This window comes from Pyxicephalus adspersus, chromosome 3 (assembly GCF_032062135.1).
Source record: "Pyxicephalus adspersus chromosome 3, UCB_Pads_2.0, whole genome shotgun sequence".
In the NCBI taxonomy this organism is placed as follows: domain Eukaryota; kingdom Metazoa; phylum Chordata; class Amphibia; order Anura; family Pyxicephalidae; genus Pyxicephalus; species Pyxicephalus adspersus.
The window spans coordinates 152278705-152291075 of NC_092860.1; the positions used below are offsets into that span (position 1 = coordinate 152278705).

Consider the following 12371-nt stretch of genomic DNA (forward strand, 5'->3'; position numbering starts at 1 on the left):
TTTTTTATATTCATAATATCTACTAGAACCCCTGTTCGGACATATTTCTGTAAGTTACAGGTCTACAATTTAAAAAAAAAATTTCATAAAAAACAGTGGATCACTTTTGGTACAGAAATCTAGACCTCAGTGTAACGCTCAGGAGGTTAATATGGTGATGCAAAAGTTCATTTTACTATTCTGAATTCCCACAACAATATTTCAAGTGTGCAAATGTGTGTGTATTGCATTAATGGAATTTTAATTACAAATGTTGACATGTTATCAAAAGAAAACTATTTATTTGCAGTAACAGTATTTGCACAACTCCAAACAAGGATTTTTATTGCAGAACTTTGCTCTAAAAACTGGATATTAGCAATGACTTTGGGTAAATAGTTCTAAATAGGGAGTTCACCTGCTAAACTGGGTGTTTGAGCACACCACCAATTGTAGAGAAAAGACTACGTACGGCTTTTAGGTGGCTTCCATATAAATAATAATAAATTTACATACAGCAATACATTAGCCTGTCCTTTCTCCCCTGTATGACTCTAGATGTTCACCGCAGTTCTCCTTTTACACCAGGAGGCACTGGCGATGGACTTACCTGGCCTGGTGTTGACTAGCAGTTTTGGACAACGCGATGGCTTTTTATGTCACAGGGGAAGTCCTTTAGTATCGTTATACCATGCAGGCTCGGGCACCCTGCTCAAACATGCCCACTACCATTCTCAGGACACTCTGATCCACGCATATTTTAGGCGCGATCATTCCACTCACAACCTCTGACTGTCATTTCTCTGTATACACAGCTGGCAGCCTGGCTATACAGCATACACAGCATATTTCATCAACAAGGGAACAAGTAAGTTTTAACCATGGCAAATATCTTTACCCCAATGAGAATATATTTTAAACTTTCTCATATTTATGGCCCCTGTATTTCTAACCTCTATAATATTTATTTTACCACAATTTATTTGGAATTTTCCCATCTGAAAAACCCTACATTCAAAGATTTAACCTTTAATGTTTATTTTGGTGGAATCAAGATACAAACTCCATCCTTACTTTGGTGAAATAAAGAGACAAATTCCATCCCCCAACCATGAACATGCTCAAAACACACATTACTTACAACTGACATTCAATGTCTTTTTTGTTAATACTAAGTGTTCAGTTTATATACTTTTTCATGTATTACTTATCAATGTATGCCAAGACTAGTATATACTATACATGACAAGGGATGAGTGAGCAAAATTTTCATTTCGATGTAAGCGAGGACGGCCTTGTGATTCACCACGAGGTTGTGATCTCGCTGAACTCAGATGATCTCTCAATGGAGAATCTCCATTGAGAGATCATCTGGAGTTCGCCTGCAGTCACAGCTGATTGGAAGCACCCGTGTGCCTCCAATCAGCTGTGACCGCAGGTTCCACGCTCCCCGGGCTTTACTTAGCCATGATAAGTACAGCCCATGGAGAGTGGAAACCTGCACTTCAATGTAATTCGCTAAATCGGTTCGCCTAAATTTTGCGGACCCCCAAATTTTTGTGAGAATGTCAGAGGCATTCTCGCTCATCCCTATGCATGACGCCTATTTATTAATATATATTTATATAATGCTACTCTAATATACCTATACATATACAGTTAATGGCGATACATCTTTTAATGATTAAATGTAAATATTTTTCTGTCTGCACTTAACTAGTCTATAACTAGTCATTACACGTCTGTACCCCTTTAATAGCATCCTTGCTGGGTTAAATATTTTGCAAAGACCTACTGGCATGTTGACCCAGTCCAGACATATAAGGGACTGCAGACACATAGAGATGAAGAATCTGCTTAGTGGGGACATAGCTGGGAATAAACCTGAATGAACAAGCTAATGTACTGCTGTATGATCTGGGGAGTGTCTACTTACAGGTAAACCAAACTCAGGATTGAAAAACAGTTTTGCCTTTCCATGCAATTATTCAATTGCAGTTCTAAGGGTAAAAGAATAAAATATCTAATTGTCCATGTAAACATGTGGTGAGTTCTGGAACCTGTAAATCTGGTACCATAGATGGACCTGTTCTTTACCAAACACCCATAAGTCAAATACCTTAATATTGTGAAATGGCCACATTTCTACAACCAGTGCTAACATTTGTGATTCCTCACAAATGTGCATGCATGTTACAGTTTTCTAAATGGATACACAGCTTTTTGCTTATGTATACAAAGAAGTTATCTGTGTGCCTATCATCTTTGTGTTGATAAAAAAGATAAAAAAAATTTACATTTTTACATTAAAAAAAACATTTTTACATTTTTTTCTACACAGTAAATTAGTTCACATAGATAAAGTCAACATAAAAGCAACATAAAAACTAAAAGCTGCTTGTTTTATTTTGTAAACAAACACACCTTCTGTTTGTCTGAAAAATGAAATGAGGAAGGCTAATTGGGTGCTATTGGGGGAAGGATCATATTGCTTGTTTTTATACCTTTCAGCTTGATTTATTGTGGTCAGTAAACACATTTTTAACAATATTGAGCTAAAAAGGCAAAAATATAGAAAAACTAGCAAAGTAGATAATATGTGTATTACATTTATTTATATGTGATATAAAAACCCCTGACCACCTCTTCCTTCTTTTATTCTCCTCTCTCCTGTTTTCCATCCCTCTCCTTTCTTTTTATTATTTGTTTCATGTTCTTATCTGCAAACATTAAACAGCTTCTGTGCAAGATCACAGTTTCAAATTTAATAAATCCCCAGTATATACATTTTAAGTTTTTGTGCTTAGCATGTGTTTTCTGGTATTCATCTCTGGCCTCAGCAGGATATTGTAACATTTAGGGAAAAACATTCAGCTCAGTATTCCAATAACAGAAGCCAATATAGCAAATATCTCTACAGAGACAATATGTTTCCCCTTACTGCTGAGATAGGCGGGAATGGCACAGATCCAAACACTGCAGAATAAAAACATGCTGAAGGTGATGTATTTGGCTTCATTGAATGTATCTGGTAATGTCCTCACCATGAAGGCTAAAATAAAACTCACACCTGCCAGTAATCCCATGTAACCCAACATGAGATAGAAGGCTAAAACAGAACCTTCATTGCACTGAATGATGATTGTCCCTGGAAAAGAGTTCATGTCTAATTCCTGAAATGGAGGAGAAATGGACAACCAAATAATAGCATGTAGAACCTGGACAGATGAGCAGATCAGAACCACTGAATAGGCAAGCTTAGAACCAACCCATTTTCTGAACTTGCTCCCAGGCTCAGTGGCTTTGAAAGCAATGCAAACTACGATTGTCTTGGCTAGAACAGAAGACAATGCAACTGTGAAGATGATTCCAAAGTAGACTTGACGAAGTTTACATGTGAGATCTGCTGGACGACCAAGGAATAGAAATACACTGAACAAACTCATCTTAAGGGTGATCAATAGAATGAAGCTCAGGTTTCGGTTATTGGCTTTGACTATTGGTGTGTTTTGATAATACAGAAATGCCCCAATTATAAAAATGGTTATGATGGAAAATATTACAGAGGTAAAGCAGAAAATGGCAGCCAACAAGTCGTTTTCATAGGATAAGAAATCTTCAGGCTTGGGGATACATACATCTTTTTCTTCATTGGGCCATTCACTGTCAGGACATTTCTGACAAATGTCACTATCTAAAAAAAAGTAAAATTGTATTTAAAATTATTGTAATACAAAACTTTGTAAACAAATATGTGTGCGCATATAATGAAGAATTGCCATTGTAAGTTAAAGCTGAACTCCAGTCTTCCCTTTAGTTTTGAACGTTTGCACGGGCTTCTAACCTGTATTGGTATTACTCTAATTTCACTGCACACTGAAAATCTTTTGCATTCTTCCACAGTTGAAAAGGATCCAAATTTGCAATTTACTCAAGGCATGACATTCCTCTTTAGCACTATTGCTGTATTTTCTAGTTTTGTTAACAGATAGAATCGATCTTGAGCAGCTGTGATGTAAAATTGGAAGACGATCAAATGATGTTTAAAGTGAAGTCAACTCTAAGTTTAGAAACATTCTCTAATGCAAACCACATAAATTAAAATGTGACCTACATTCAGCCTGAGAAAAACTCTAAAGGTGCCACAGACATTAGAGTGCATCATCCATGGATGCCTCTTTTTACAAGTTGTAAGTGGCATTAACCTGGTCTGAGTCACATGATCCCCTGAAAGCTTCCCCCCTTACCCCAGAGAACCCGAATATTCCACAGAAGCACTCCATCTGCTGGTAGAAGTGTGAACACCACCTGAGCTGCCACTGTTCCCACACTGTTCCCACGCCTCTTTCTGGCGATGCCTTCTCTTTCCTGGGGGTCATGTGATTCCTATCTGCTTAATGGCTTCCCCTTTAAAAGGAAGTGAATGACAACAGGAAGTCGCCTGAACATGAAGTTCCCTTGGGCTCTTCCCTGACCTCTGGCACCCACCCTGGCAGCAGCCCACAGCATAACACCCTCAACTCTAGAGGCTTTGATGAAGACCAGGCAGCTGTTTAGATTCTGCGCTCTGTGCACACCTGTGCCTACTGGGTTGGTGACATGGAGGGTCCGCCATCCCGCCCGGTGGCACTCTGACACATTGGTAGCATAGACAGAAAGAAGTCCAATTTTATATGTTTTCTCAAAGTAGGAGAGGCTATTTCCTCCCAGACAATTTGTGCGAGCGAAGTCACACCACTGCGAGTTGTTTTCTGACATGCAAAAATAAATCATGAACTGGCTTTACCGTTGCTCTTTCCAAATCAGCAATGTGATTTCCAACAATGAGAGCAATATCATGGCTGTATTGACTGTATAGTGCAGTATTTTTTTTTGCTACCCTAGCTTGCAGGATGTTTTGGGTATGGTCATAAAGGCCTGTACCCACTTCAACAGATCCTATAGGTTCAATTTGCAACCTTGAAGCAAATTAATGGTCTTCAATTCCACAAAATATATGCTGTATGATGTTTGTTAAGGAAGACAATAATTGACTATCATGATGCATCACAGGAAAAAAGACAGAGAGCTTCTTTGACCCAAGGTGGTGAAAGCTCATTGGAAAAGCCTGTCAAATGTCACATAGCCTATGAAGGAGGCAACAAAGTGTGTCAGCTGGGAAAACAGCAGAATAAATTATGTCAATCCTCTCAGGGGGGACATTAACCCTTTGCCTCAAAATTGTAAAGGTGTTAGTGAAGAGTGGGATTTTTTTGAGTGTCCACGACACTAAGGGAAGAGAGAAGAGGACTACATGAAGGGGATGAGCAATGATCAGATAGAAGAACAAGAAGAGGATCTGGCGAAAGAATTGTCAGGTATAACACTAGTAAGTGACACAGATGATCACCAGTCTAGCAGACATCTATGGAAACATTCTGGGATGAAGATAAGGAGTAGAATGAGGTTCTGCTGTGGAGAGCAAGGGGAGACTTGGCAAACATGGCAAGTTGTATGATGGCTTGTTTTTGCCTTGACAAGCCTATTGTTAATACGAAACAGCAAGATAACTCCCGGATAACTGCACTTATAGAAGGCAAAACTGCACTTTTAAAAAGAAACATTGTGCAGCCACTTCAGGACTGCAGTTTTCTTAAAGAAGCATACCAGTGCCTTATCTCATCTCCCCCAGTACCCCATTGCACGTAACCACCATTCCCAGATTTAGCAGCAGCATCAGCACCGCTTGCAAGACTGATTACAGATGCTTGGACACGATGACTAACTATTTCCAGCTGTATCAGCAACATAAGAGCTATGAGTTAGAAGATAGATAGGCCAGATGGTATTATCATATCTGATTTGTCTTGAAGTACCTGAAAAATGAACTCTAAATCTCCATAAATAAACATTGACATTTGTCCAGAATTATCCAAGTATGCTGTTTAGATGCTGCTTTAGTTAGAGAGGCTGCTTTTAGTTATAGAGTTTAGTGTGGCAGGTGGAATTGTTACCTCTAGACTATGTTATTCACCAACAGTGTGATGTATTTGTTGTTCATTCAAATGAATCATATCTGGATTAGTGGCCTGTTTCAGCCAGCTGTTTCTGGTGCCAAGCAGTAATTATACCGCCTCCACCAGCAAACTTCTTAGTGCCACCACCACCACCCCTGGTCATGTCCCAAATTCTGGGAATTTGCAAAAAAATTTATTTAAAAGAACTGTCAAAATGAGAATGGCTTATAATAGTAAGTGGCATCACAACATTTAAAAAGTGACCATTTTATGAAGAATTATTGATTAGATCATAAAATGGATTCAGACTATCTTCATGCTGGGTCACTAATCCATTCCTAGTGAAATTCCAGCCAAAATAAGAATTTTTCATAAAATTGACCCTAACGTGCCATTTAGTTGGATAGCTTGGTCTTCCCTTCCCCAACATTGACTGCATCTCAGTCTTCCTAGACTTTCCTTGTTTCTATGTCACTATGTATTCCCCATTTATATACTTCTTATTATAATACAACTATTATAGCGACCACTGATATATGGACAAACCATCCATGCATTCTACACAATATTATTTATATTGCTCATTCAACACATTTAGTTGGCTTGAACTTTTTTTTACAAATCTATTATATACTTAACTTTACTACTATATAGACACTGACCATGGTGAACCAAGCTTATAAAGCAATTATCATTATTGTGTGAGAAGAACAGAAAGAATGTCTTTGGCCTCCTAGAGCTTCAGTAACACCCCAGTTTCTTATTATTAAGACAATCACAGTGACAATAGAAAAATAAAAGAAATTACCAGTCGTATTGGATATCTCTCCTTCAGAGCACGGGACACATCTATGGCATAAAATATGTCCAGTTCCAGTAGATTTTCTGAATCCAGGAAAACACATTTCAAAACACTTTCCATGTGGCTTCTAGAAAAAATTAATAATATGGAATTGAATGCTAATTTTAGAAGATTTGTATTGGGATTTGGGACTTGGGGTGGAGGGAGGAAAAAGGAGAAAAGAAAGAGATGAAATTGCAAAAACTTATTGTAGAGAAAATGGAGTAAAGAATGAGAGGGTGATAAAGTTAAAGTAGCAGACCGTGTCAGTAACACTTGTCATTATAGATTAAACGCATATTCACAAACAAATCACAAAAAAAGTCTGTAGTATTTAAAATAAACATTGACAGAAGTGAAGGAATTAGGAGTGAGGATGTCTAGAATGCACCATATAACTAATTGTCAAATAAAAAGAAGTACAATCAATTATTAAATAATAGGAAAAATTTAAAAGCAGAGCTGTTCATTGAAACCTGGATATAGACAAGCTCTATGTGAGTAAATTTATTTACTTTCACACCAAAAAAACTTTTACTTGAAATTACCCAATGTGAATTATGATATATATACTACCTAAGGGACTATGGTTATGGTTTCTTAACAATTTTAACTAGTTATTTACCTGCCTTCTACTGGGTTTTCTTTCAGAGTTACATTTTTTTTAGTTTTCCTTTAGTGTTTTTTCTTCAGTTTTTTTAGATCCACTTTTGTTCTTTGATTGATACATTTTCTAATTGAATCTAATTTACACAAATCTGAAAATTATGGCTAAAGGTTAGATGAATACTGGGTAAAAAAAAAATTATACATGGACCCATATATAGATATAGAGCCTAATTTATCAAACCTTTCTAAGGCTGGATAGGATACACTTTCACTAGTGAACCTTGGTGATCCAGCAAACCTGGAATAGATTTCTTAAAAGTATTTTTGTATTTGTTAGCAAATGTTTTCAATCCTGGACCAGATCTATTTCGGGTTTGCTGGGTCACCCTGCTTCACTGATTAAAGTGTATCATCTCCAGCCTTGGAGAACTTTCATAAATCAGGGTCATAAGGTAAAGTAAAGGAGTAAGGTAAGTAAAGGAGGCCTGTTATTCTCATGCATGAATCTCATGCACCAATTTTGCACAGTTTTCAAAACTAAGCATGGGGTTACAGCTTGCACAGAAAATCTTGCCTCTGCTTCCATATTCCCTGCCTGTGCTTGATCTTAAGTTCAATTAAATGCAGAACAACTTCTCCTATGAAGACCTCACATTTTGTTTGTGCTGGAATGATAATGCAGCTCTTCCACAAAGATAGTTTAGTGACTAAGTGCTGTCACTCTAGAACAGAGAACATGCTACCAGCTTAAAATAAATAAAGAAAAAAAAAAAACACAAATAAAACCATTGCAAACACCATATCTAAGAACTTCCAAGTTGGAATATATTAGATAATTGTTCTTGGATCTAGATACACCATAATAGTTGTAAAATCCTAAAAGTGCTCTAAGCTCCTAAAGGGGTTGAAATCTTTACATATAAAAAAAAAAAATGTTTTTACATGAAAGTGAAGAAACATAATACCTTTCCTAGTGTCCATGTAATGGTAGAAGGGTAAAGGACAAGTTGCTGATCTTTTGGAAGGGAAGGATCAAAGTATCCAACACGATTTCGATGCAGGATAGCATAACCCTCATGCATAATGTTCACCCAATTGTAAATGAAAAGAGGATCAGACAAATCTCCTTCCTCATTAAAAAATATTTTCTTACCATTTGGATCTTTAAAGTAAACTCGTTTTACGAAGTCTATCAGCTTGGAAAAATAAATTTAGACATGTGAGGTAGAGTAAGGGTTGTATTTAGGGGCTGATTCAGAAAGTTCATTTTTTGAATAGCCCAATTAATATAATGTGCACTAAACATGCAATCATGGGAATGGCAGTATTTGACTAAAATATTACAATATTTAATTTTTTTAGTGACATAGAAGTGGAATATTTTATATTAATAGAATCCATTCTGCACAAACCTGCAGGCTGCTCAACAGGTTTTAATAACTAAATTACCATACTAACTATAATATAATTACCACTAAATAACCATAATAACTAAAAGGGGGAATGGTTTTGTAGACATCTGAGATCTCTGAGAACAGTACAATTGATAAAAGTCAGAGCAGCAAAGAATCGTGGAAATCAGCTTACAGGTTTGTTTGCAAAAATATTTTTTGAATTTATCAAACAGATATGACAGTCCAATTACAAATTGTATATTTAACAGAAGAAAAGACACCAAATATTATATTGTTATATGATTTAAAGTCTTTTAGTCTCCACTGATTTCTTTTTGTGCCTTACTATGGATTTGTTCTATCATGCTATTTTTTCATGGGACCTTGGTTAATCCTTGTAGAGATTACTAGGGGTTCCATGAGCTGTAGCCTTCCATTTGATAATGCCTGCATAGTCCCTGGACCAACACTTTCAGAGTCAGTGGCATAACGTAATCATGTTAGGTGTCAAAAAGTTGTCATTCTGACAACAAATGTCAATAATCCTTTTTACCATTAACTCTGATAAACTGTATTAATAGGGAGTTCTTCAAGATTTGGTGTTTCTTGCAAAACATTCCTAAAAAGGTTGATACAGGCTGTTGTATCTCATCAAGTTTGTTTTACTAATTAGGAACTACATTTTTACATGGCTAATTATGAATCATGTCTTTCAGCTTTGTTGAAAGAATATTTATTTTACCTAATATTTACAGAACTATAAAATAAAATGTAATCATTTATGGTAATTGAAGTAGACATGGCATAGCATAAATCAAAGGTACTATAGTTGCTGAACATAGAAAATGTAACTTACCCATTTGTGATGTATTTTTTCTTTAAGTATTTGAACCATGACCCAAATGATCTTTGAGAAATATAATACAATTTTTTTTTTGTAAGTTAGCAAATGTTTTTAGACCTGGACCAGATCCATTCTATGATTGCTGGTTAGCATAGGTTCTACCATGATAATCTATCTTCACCATTCCTAAAGAGATTTAATAAATCAGGCCCAGTGTGTAAATATGTAAAATAAAAAAAATCACATTGCAAGACCTCCATCCCCCATAAATGTCTTTTATACGTAATGTGAGCAGTGCACATCAACACCTCCATCTGTATTAGTACAGACCATCCTGTAAAAAGAGACTATGGTCCCCTACATCACATTACCTGTATACATCTATCTTCCTCACGCTGTCTTTCAAGTTGCATTAAATGGCCTTTCAAACCAACTGTGTTCTTGTGGCCTTCATATGGGACTATACTCCAGAGACCAAAACAAACTATTCAATCTCTCTCCAATATGACTGTATTGGTGTTCAGATGTATATTTCCATTTGCCATTTGTGATAACTGTGGATGAGGCCAGCTTTGTGAGGTGGTGAAACTGCCCATTTTTCTTATCAAAGATTGTCCAGGTCTTAAAAATGTTTGGGCTGTCTTCCATCTTGAGATCTCCCCAAAGTCATTCAATTAAATTGAGGTCAGGAGACAGCAATACCCACTCTAGCATCCTTTTTTTCTGCTTTAGCAGAATTTTGTGAACACTGATGTTCTTTGGATCATTTTCATGTTGGAAAACTCCAGTCCTCCAGTATTTTTTGGTAACTTTATGCTGCATTAATTTTTGTTACTCATTTTTACAATGTTCACTGTAGCTCTTAGAACATTAGTGATTCATCTGAGTCATATTAGGTGTTGTATTTTTTTTAAGTGAGTTTTTAAGTGGAAGACCAGAGTGAGGGTAACAGGAGTGTGCTGGAAGACTCTATGCTGTTTACACACCTGTTGAAAAAAGATTTAGCTAAAACTGCAAGTGCTAGGCTTGGGAAACGGGCCTCTGGGAGGAGCTATGGCTTGCAAAGGAGTGGTGTGAGCCCTTAGAAGGGCCACCGTGCAGAGTCTAAACAATAACCAGGTCTTCTCTAGAGCCTCCAGTGGTAAGGATGTTGCGCTGCTGGTTACTGTCAGGTTGTGGTCCTTGCACAAAACAGGGTGGGCAGGATGATGCATGGAACTAAATCACTAGGCAGGAGCATTGTCAAGGAAGGCTAAGGCAGGCAGTGAGCAAGAAAAGTCAGGGACAAACCAGTAGTCATGAACTAGAAATCCTAGGAGCTAGGAGGTTCGGCAATTGTGTAGAAGCACTGCACAAATTCTAAGTGCTGTGTCTGAGCTAGCTAAATAGCCAGGGATGATTAAGAGACTTTTTCCTGATTGGCAGTTAGGGTAGGCAAAACTGATAAAACTTGGAAGGGCAGGCACTCCAAGGGTCAGAACTGCCCACATGCACAGGAGAGAGGTGCCTAGGGAAAGTGTGACAACAAGCACTATTACAAAGGAGATAATAGATTTTCATGATCTGGGGTCAGGGTTGGACATATTATACCAATAGTTTGATTTGATTTGAGACTATTGTAAAGATAAATCAGAATGCCACACAGATAGCAAGTTTAAAAACACAAGTGGATGAGTTAAATCTATAAATGGATGATTTTGAAACTCATTCTAGACACAATAATTTCAGAGTTAGGGTTTTTCCCTGAAAAAAGTGCAAAATTTCGAGGAGGTGATTTTACGTATTATGTCTATGTTGTTATCAGATTGCCCGGAGTCATGTATGGAGATTGACAGATCTTATAGGGCTTTGATGGCAGTTAAAAAGGATGGCCTGCCCAGAGATGTGCTTGTAAAGTTATATTACTATTCAACTAAAGAGTCTATAATGCAGGCTGCTAGAAAAAACCATGATCTTGCTTTGGATCAGACAACAGATTTATCCTACCTGACAATCTGATGAAGAAGATCATTAAAACCATTATTACAAATACTACAAAATAAAGATAATAAATACTGGTGGGCATTTCCCTTTTGTCTGATTTTTCCCAAGAGTTAACATACTGAATCTCTTCCTTTATGGAGGGGGAAAAGTTGTTTTCAGAGTCGGGACTTTTATTGAACCTGCTGTCTACAGATCAATCAGTAGAGGAAGCTGGTGGACCATTATACTATGAAATATGACTAAGAAAGAATGTTTACACAGTTTAAGAGTGACACCATGTTTGATAGGTATTTAAAATCGAAAGTTAGATAGATAATTTGTTAGGCCGGTTTAGAAATATATTATATATGTCAGGTAATAAGAGTTTGTGACTTAAGGGTGGAAGGGGGTATACATGCTTTCTTAAAGGGGGTCTCTTGCTGAGGGGAAAATCACATATTTCTGGCTGCGAGACTCTCCCAGGCAATACTGCCTGTGGATTTATTTGGTAACTCTCAGCAGGTAAGGGAAGGGCTATTAAGCAATGAAACATATAAATTGTGACCATCGAGCGCCAATCTGTGATACACAATTTTGTTTATTTTTTCTTTCATTACGTGTTTTTTTTTGTTTACAAAAGTTGTTAAAGTTGTATGGTATTTGGAATGAAAAGTATTATAGTGATTTGGAAGGGATAACTAGGACTCATTTGGAGCAGGCTATATTAGCAGATAAACAAATTATAA

General features: G+C 36.9%; 1 pseudogene; it reads right to left on the reverse strand.

The window, feature by feature from the left end:
• Window positions 1-2768: 2768 nt before the first annotated feature.
• Window positions 2769-8507, reverse strand: LOC140327531 (vomeronasal type-2 receptor 26-like; annotated as a pseudogene).
• Between the last annotated feature and the right edge of the window lie 3864 nt (window positions 8508-12371).